Source organism: Carica papaya, chromosome 5 (genome assembly GCF_054855325.1).
Source record: "Carica papaya isolate Zhongbai chromosome 5, ASM5485532v1, whole genome shotgun sequence".
NCBI lineage: Eukaryota > Viridiplantae > Streptophyta > Magnoliopsida > Brassicales > Caricaceae > Carica > Carica papaya.
In genome coordinates this window covers 42,203,037-42,211,630 of record NC_142313.1, presented here as the reverse complement: position 1 = coordinate 42,211,630, position 8,594 = coordinate 42,203,037, and the positions used below count along the sequence as shown (strand labels likewise).

The following is an 8,594-nucleotide window of genomic DNA, read 5'->3' as shown; positions in this document are numbered from 1 at the left end:
TTTTTGTACAAACAAAAATAATTACCTTATTTAATTTATAATTAAATATATGATGAAAGCTACATGAATTTTTGCCTTGCAAGACATACTTTGTTGCTACTACAAGTTTCTCTTTGGCTCTCTAAGTACAAACTATATAATAATTCATATTTATATATATATACTTTTTTAGTTTACACGAGAATGAATATTTATCTATAACTATAAGTATTTGTTTGTTTTTTTTTTATTTTTTAATATTGTAAGAGATATTGTTTTTAGCTTTATACCCATTTAAATTTTTACATCTAAAATTAACTATAATATACTTTTTTTTTTGAGTATAATGTTATATATCGATTTTATATGTTAGGTAAGAGTCAAAATTTATATATATTTAAAATTATTATTATTATTTTTTAAAAAATTTTGGGATAAAACTTTTTTCTTTTGGGTTTTATACCCATTTATATTTAGGATTAAAATCAACTACAATATACTTTTTTTTTTTAGCATAATGTTATATATCGATTTTATGTTAGGTAAGAATATAAATTTATATATAATTAAAAGTTTTTTTTTTTTTTTAAATTTGGGATAAACTTTTTTCTTTTGGGTTTTATACCCATTTATATTTATGCAAATTTCATAAAAGAGAGAATAATATTAAATAATAATATGTATATATATATATATATATATGTAAGAAGGGAGGAGGGTGAGGAGGAAGGACCACAAAGGAAGGCGAAAACAGCTTTTAAAGTGGAAATGTTGTCATAAAGAACGCCTTTCCAACTCTAAATGCCGTACGATCCATTCGTACATTATTTCCAACCGACTTTTTCTTCTGCCTCTTTATTTATTTATTAATTATAATAATTAATTAAATATACGGAAAAAGACCAAAGACCAAAAACCAAATGTATACGTACATGTATACATACATATCATATATACACATATACATATATATATTAATTTAAGAATCTCATCTGACCAAAAGACTGAGGACATGACATGGAAATTCACTCACTATTAAACAGTGGGCCCCACTTCACAACTTGCACCTCCATTTCTGGTATTTATTTATTTATTTATTATTTTATTGAATTCAAGTCTTCTCTTTCAATTTCAACTATATTATCTTGTACGGACGAAGCCTCTAGAAATAGTTGGGTCTGTGAAAATATTTCTACTATATTTATATATACAGCAAAATATGTGCATATATATAATTTTAATTGCAATGCACCGTTTCTAGTCTAAAATATTTCTATGATCAAATACGAAAATTTCATTCTAAATCAGTCGTACACATAAAAATACTATCACAATCTATTATTCAAAGTCAAAGATAAACGTACAACGATACATGTAATATCACAGTAAAATATAAATTCATACACTCCAAGTAGACATATTATCTATACTACTACGAGCTTTTACACACTTAATTCCGTCAATAAATAATTCAACTATTTATTACATACAGTTATCAGTTTAAACTTCAATTAGTATATAAATTTTGATACTTTACAAATATATTATGTGTGTAATATTTAAAGATAATGTAAAAAATTAATGATACGAGTTTATAAAAAAATTAGGGTGTGTTTTCGTCAGTTTAAAAATTTTATTTTATTTTATGAATATAACAGACAGTCGTTTAAGTTGATTTAATTTGGTACTTATTGTTGTTATTTTCTCTAATGACTGCTAATAAAATCTAAGACAAATTATTATTTTTGAGTTTCGAATATTTGGTACTCTGTTAGAATTCGATATTTAACTATTTTTATTTATTATAAATATATAGTTTTTTTTATTTCTTAATGAAAAAAGGTAAAATAATTAAAAATAATAATTTTAGCTAATTAATTATATTAATTTATTAGGTTAATTAAAATCATTATTTTGAACAATTTTTAAAGTATTCAATTATGACCTAATCATTTTAATTTCTTTTTATGAAAAATACATACATTTAAAATAAAAAAATATTAAAAATAAAATTAAAATAAGTTCAAAATGATCGAAATTAATTTTATAATTTATCTTAAAATTTATGTTCATATTTAAAAAACATCTCTTCAAAATATTACGGGTGATCGTGAAAATTAAAGTTAGCGAAAATGATATAATTTAAAGTAAAATATATATTATAAGACATTTTAGAATCATAAATTTAGTGACAAATTTTGAAAATATTTTAATTATAATTATGAGATCTATCAAATTAATATAAAATAAATTTATTTATTTATTTGTTCTTCTTAATACCGTGTGAACCCCATGGGATCCTCATTCACGAAGCAAGGCATGAAACAAGCATTTTCGGTTGTCTTCATCAACTGTTTATATATAGACACCCTAACCATATATATACATATATATATATATATATATATATAAACAATATTAGACAATTCATCGACAGTTTTTCTTTCCCACAAAACTCAAATTTTAATATATCTATATATATATATACATGTATATATGTGTATTTTAATTTTCTGACTTGATTTTAGTTTTTATGTCTACATATATATATATATATATAAATATGTATATATAAATATATGGTTGCTTTTCACAGTCTTCCTAAAGATACATATATATTATGTAATTCCCATGCATAATACGATAAAAGATTGTGTATGGTCAAGTTGTGGTGCAACATCATTAAATATTTCATATTTTATAATGATATAAAATATATATATATATATTATATAAAATTCATATTATAGATTTGAAAAGACATGCCTTTATATCATTATCTTTGCTTTTACGTACGAAATTTCTTTAAAATAAAATAAAATAAATTTTCACAATACATTAATTTTTTAATACAATATATTATACGATCAATTTGTATTATGTAAGATTTAAAATATACTTTCTAATATATATATATACATATACGTACGTCTTACGTTGCATGCATTATATACGTTGGGATCAAATTTTGATTTTTCCCACGTACTATATAATTCATGTAATACAAAATTTAGTTCATGTATATGTATGTGACTAAACTTGGAATTGGTTAGGTACAAAGAAAGTAATAGGAAGGGAACTGGGTGTGTGTGTGTGTATGTATATATGTACGTATATGTGTATGTATTTCCGAGTAGAGACAGAAATGTTGGGGTTGAGTTGTTAAAGAACCCACCTTGTCAGGCTGCCATAGCCATGGGATTAGACAGGTGGGTTCAGCCGTGTCAATTAATTCAGTCGTGGTGCTTCCATTTTTTTGGTCAGACGCGCTACATCTCATCTCACCCACCGGCTACCCACTCATAAATCTCCTTTTACAAAATAATAATAATAATAATAATAATTAATTATTTGTTTTTCTCATATATATATATATATATATATATATATATATACACACACGTATGTACAATTGAATCTTCTTAATTCTTACTCCTAATCTCTCTTTAATTCCGTTCACTCATACATATTGTGTTATTTGTATTAAAATTTTTAATTTTTTCATTAAATATATATATATTCAATTAATTGATTAAATGTTATTTATATATTTATCATAAGATAATCTCGATAATATATAATATGATTCTAAATTATAATTTCTTATAAAGAAAATGGCGTAACATATTCAAATAAACTTAGACCTTCTCTTTGAAATCAAATTGAAAGATTCGATCTCGCATACACCGCGAATTAATTGAATTCATTGACTTGTGAAGCTCTCAATATTTCTTGTAGATTTTTTTTTTCTTGAAAGAAAAAGGGCATCTCCAATGAAACATTGCCATTCAATTTCTAAAGAATTAAAATTTTAAGAAATAAACTATATATATATATATGTGTGTATGTATATGTATATGTATATAATAGACAAGGTTGAATAAATGGTAATGGTAATGGAGGGGAGGTAGGTGTGGAAATGAATGAATTGGTGGAGTTAATTAAAAGCTTAATTGTATTTGAGAAGTATCCAAACGTGCCGCTACACCTTTTGACATTTGCTTGAAAAATATTTAATGGTGATCCCACTTCATTTCATTCTAATATGGAGAAAAAAATGAATTCCCTCTTATAAAATCATAAATGCAAATTCACTGACATCTTTGTTTATATAAATATATATATACATGTTAATAATTTCTTACTTTCCATAAAAATAATAATAATTTAATTATTTTTATATTTTTTAATTCATTAAAATATTATATATCACTTATTAATTATACAATATAATTCATGAATTTTTTGATATATTATAAGTTGAATGATAACTAATCTAAAGCATACTAATAATTTAAACTCATTAGTGGATATGCGACATCTTTACATATAAATAAATATATATATACACATACACATGTTAATAATTTCTTATTTTTGATAAAAATAATAATTTGTTCATTTTTATAATTTTTGATTCGTTAAAATATTAAAATTTTATATATCACTTATTAACTATACAATATAATTCTTTATTTTTTTAATGTATTATAAATTAATGATTATTAATTTGAACTTATAATCCAATAAAATTAATTATTTAAATTTAATAGTAAATTTATGATATTATAGTGATCAAATTAGATTAAATTTTAACAAATTTATTACGATTTTAAATGAAAATAACATTTTATAACAATTATAATCTTTTAATTTAGATAATTAAAACGAGTTAAAAATATAATATAATTTTTTTTATTTATAATTTTTAGAAAAAGGGAATAAAATATATGCTATAAAGTATTATAGCTACCTTAGAATAATGATACTTGGGCTATACTATAAATTCCTACAAGTATGTGGGAATATCACAATTATTCCTATAAGAAGAAGAATCAATTCCAAATATATATAAACTATATATTATATTTCTCTTTAACTAATCCTTGTTTCTTTTAAAATCAATTTCCTAGATGATATGAAAATTTAAGCATATAATTATAAGATAGTAAATGAATAGTGATAATTTTGAAATTCTCACATAAATTAAATATTTTCGGTCCAATTTTTACGTGTGTTCACACTAATTTTTTTTTCTTATACCTAATAAAGCTAAAAATTCACACTAGGACTATGAAATTTAAAGAAAAAAAATCGACGACTGACTCATAAATTCACGAAAAATTATGTTAAAAAATTTTGGAAATTGGGCTTTTTGTAATCTTTTCTCACAAGCCAAAATCGATAAATGATACAACCGGGGCGGTCCATTTATGAAATTTCTATAACTTGTATTTAATAAATATTTTTATACATCCATTGATTTTGTCATTAAATTTATATTTGACTCCCTTTTTAAATAAATATATATACATTTCATATAATATTTTCACAGTACTAATAACACAAATACTTAATATACTACATGTAAAATGACTTATTAGTGTGTCAAACACAAATACTTAATATACTACATGTAAAATGACTTATTAGTGTGTCAAAGGGCTTATCTGTAAAGCCCGGTTACCTGAGCCCATGTATAGTGAAATAATGGGTCATGTGATAAAAATGAAGGCACTTGTGGCATGAGTGTGTGTGTGTGTGTGTATATTGGTGTATTAGGTTTAAATAGGTGTTCACTTTGTGCCTAAAAGGAGTATGTGCACCATATTTTTAGTAGTCGTATAAATACCTCGTTTTTTTAACCGCTTTCACTCTCTCGAAATCTCTTTTACAATTGTTTTTATTCTTGTTTTATTTCGTATTTTTTTATATTTATTTTTGTAAATTCTTACAGATAATAACTAAAAAAAAAATAATAATGAGTTCTTTCATAATGAATATATATAAGAAATGGTTAGTAAGTGTATGTAACAACTCCAATTTTCACAAACGGTTGTAATATCAATCACACCTGTAAGACTTACTCACATTCTTGAAAATAAATAACATGTAATTCGAGGGTTCAAGAGTTTTATAAAACATTTTTGGTGGAAAAAATTGTGAATGAAAGATTCCACGGAATTAAATTGGGTCCATGAATATAAGAAATAGTGAGAATTCTTGATCTCTCTCAATGTTTCTCTCATTTCGAAAATTCAAGATTTGAATTGATGTTCTTTCATTGATTCCTCCTAAATTGCATTGATTTATCTTAAAAATTTCATTTCAATTGAAATTTGATTATTCACCATGTACGAGAATCTCTGCTGAGCATCAATAGTTGAATGGTTAAAGCGCCTAACTCATAATTGGCGAATTCGTAGGTTCAATTCTTACTGGATGCATGCCAATGGAACACTCCAATAAGTCTATTGGAATTGGCTCTGTATCAACGGAATCTCATCATCTATACATAACGAATTGGTTTGGTATATTCATATCATAATATATAAATAGTAAGAACTAGCATTTTTATTAAGATTAAAACTCATAGGGAAGAAAAGAGATTTATATATGGAATCAAATATACAGTATTTACAGACAAAAGTATTCGGTTATTGAAAAAAAATCAACATACATCTAATGTCGAATTACGATCAACTAGGACAGAAATAAAGCATTGGGTTGAAATATTCTTTGGTGTCAAGGTAATAGCTCAACCTGCCTAATTTTCCTTCCATTTGAAACTCATGTATACATATATACTGGTGTGCACTGATTCTCATTTACCTCACTTGCAACACCAAACTCGATTATCAAATGTCAATAATAGAAGTATAAGTAAGTCCATCTAAATGACACATGTATGTATGTAATGATATCAAAACGACCTCACACTATGCTCCAAGTCAATGATAATTACCATACGGTATGCCTTGCTTGTCCCTAAGTTTGAACATACACTTCTGGTACATCTAACTCTTGCTCTTGTCTTACCTGCTCTATAATATATAACACGTAATGAGCTACATAGTCTAATAAGTAAGATTTGAAATTCACATTAAAACAAATAGAACATTTACATCTAACTTTTCGATACTGGGCATTATCCAACTTAACCGTTTTCTCCCTCCCTTCTCCCACTATCACAGGTCATATATGCAATCTCTGCATTCAGCATAGTAAACCCTAACCCACTGCAACAGGCTTTCGCTCTGCTTACTCCTAATTCCCCTCCCAATGAGTCGTCTATTCACAACCATATACCCACATATGTCCTTACTTAATTCTTCCCAAATTAGTCTACCCCAAGCAGGTCTATTTTCCTTTAACCAGAACTTGCCTAGTACTTTAGTCAAACCCCCACCGTAAGTCTCTTACCAACGTTCTGAGTTTGCTTAATAGAGCACTAGTGCCTCTCAAATTATTCAGAACACCCTCACCATACTCCCTTTGTTTCCCATTTCAGTCCCGCTCGTATTTTGTTTTCCTTCCAGCCCCTCTCCTAATTTCTACCTCTAACACTAATTGTCATCAATCCGGCTTCCTTTTTGGCATATTTACAACATTTCCACGACACTTGAGCCACTGGATATTCACCCGTTCACCAGTTACAGCCATCGGATGTACCAAAATTACAAACAGAAAAGAAAAGAGAAAAGTAACCAAACTAAAGAGGAAAGAAAGAAAGAAAACAACGTAGATAATTAATTAGTACCCAGGACATCAACCGCTCGACCCAGCCACTCGGCCAAAGACAATTATTACCATTGCCCACCAATGACATATCAATGCCAATCGCACACATTCGAGGCATCGACCCCTCGATCCAGCCACCGGGCCAACGACAGATAGTACAATTGCCCACCAATGACATACTAATGCCAATCACCCACATTTGGGGCATCGACCCCAAAGATAAATATTACAATTGCCCACCAACGACATATCAATGCCAATCACCCACACTTGGGGCATAGACCCAGCCATTGGGCCACAATAGAATCTCTTATTCTTTCCATCTCGGATCACAAAACGGTAATTATCAAAATTGCCCACAATGGCAATCACACACACCTGGGGCATCGACCCCTCATTCCCTTAGTTCAGAATCTCTCTAAACCCATCCAGTAAAGACCTCCTAGTTCTAAGCTCCTTCTCACGACTTCACACAAAAAGAAGAAATTACAAAGAATTTAGAATGTAGAGTTCTATTCGAGCTATGAAGAGCAAATGGTACTTACCCTCTCGGATCTGTGTAAGGATGATTCAACGCAGTCTCCCCTTTCTTCCTCTCCCCATGCCCCCGCGTTAGTGATGGTGCTCTGGTAAGTTCACTTACTGCTCACCCTCTCCTTAGCTTCCTTCGATTTCACTTTTCCCTCTACTTTGGACTGGGTCTTCTGGATTGGACCGAATAAAGTATTGGGCCGGGCGTTACAAAGTATGTTAATCATTTGCTGATTAACTTAAAACTAATTTGATCGATTAGAATAATTTTTAATCAATTTGAATAATTTGATTTAAAAATAAATTAATTTAATTAATACAAACATTTGTATTACTCATCGTATAGGTTTTAATTAATTGATCAAATTTTTAATTATTTTTATTTTGAAATGCATGAAAAAATAAATTATAGTTATGATATGATTTGATATTTAAATTTTTATTATAACTCAAAAAAGGTTTTTTAATTTTTCCAAAATTGAACATATGCAAAAAGAATTATAAACAAATTTCGTCTCAAAAAGTTTTTAAATTTTTATATAAATTATAAAATTTATGAAATT

The 8,594-nt window shown here is 27.0% G+C and overlaps 1 long non-coding RNA gene across 1 annotated transcript; it reads right to left on the bottom strand.

Moving 5' to 3' along the window:
- Positions 1 to 6,349: 6,349 nt before the first annotated feature.
- On the bottom strand, positions 6,350 to 8,218 carry LOC110808816 (uncharacterized). Its single transcript, XR_002538698.2, has 2 exons — positions 8,046 to 8,218; positions 6,350 to 6,803 (listed from the first exon to the last, which is right to left on the bottom strand). It is a non-coding gene; the product is annotated as an uncharacterized LOC110808816 (long non-coding RNA).
- Positions 8,219 to 8,594: the final 376 nt, after the last annotated feature.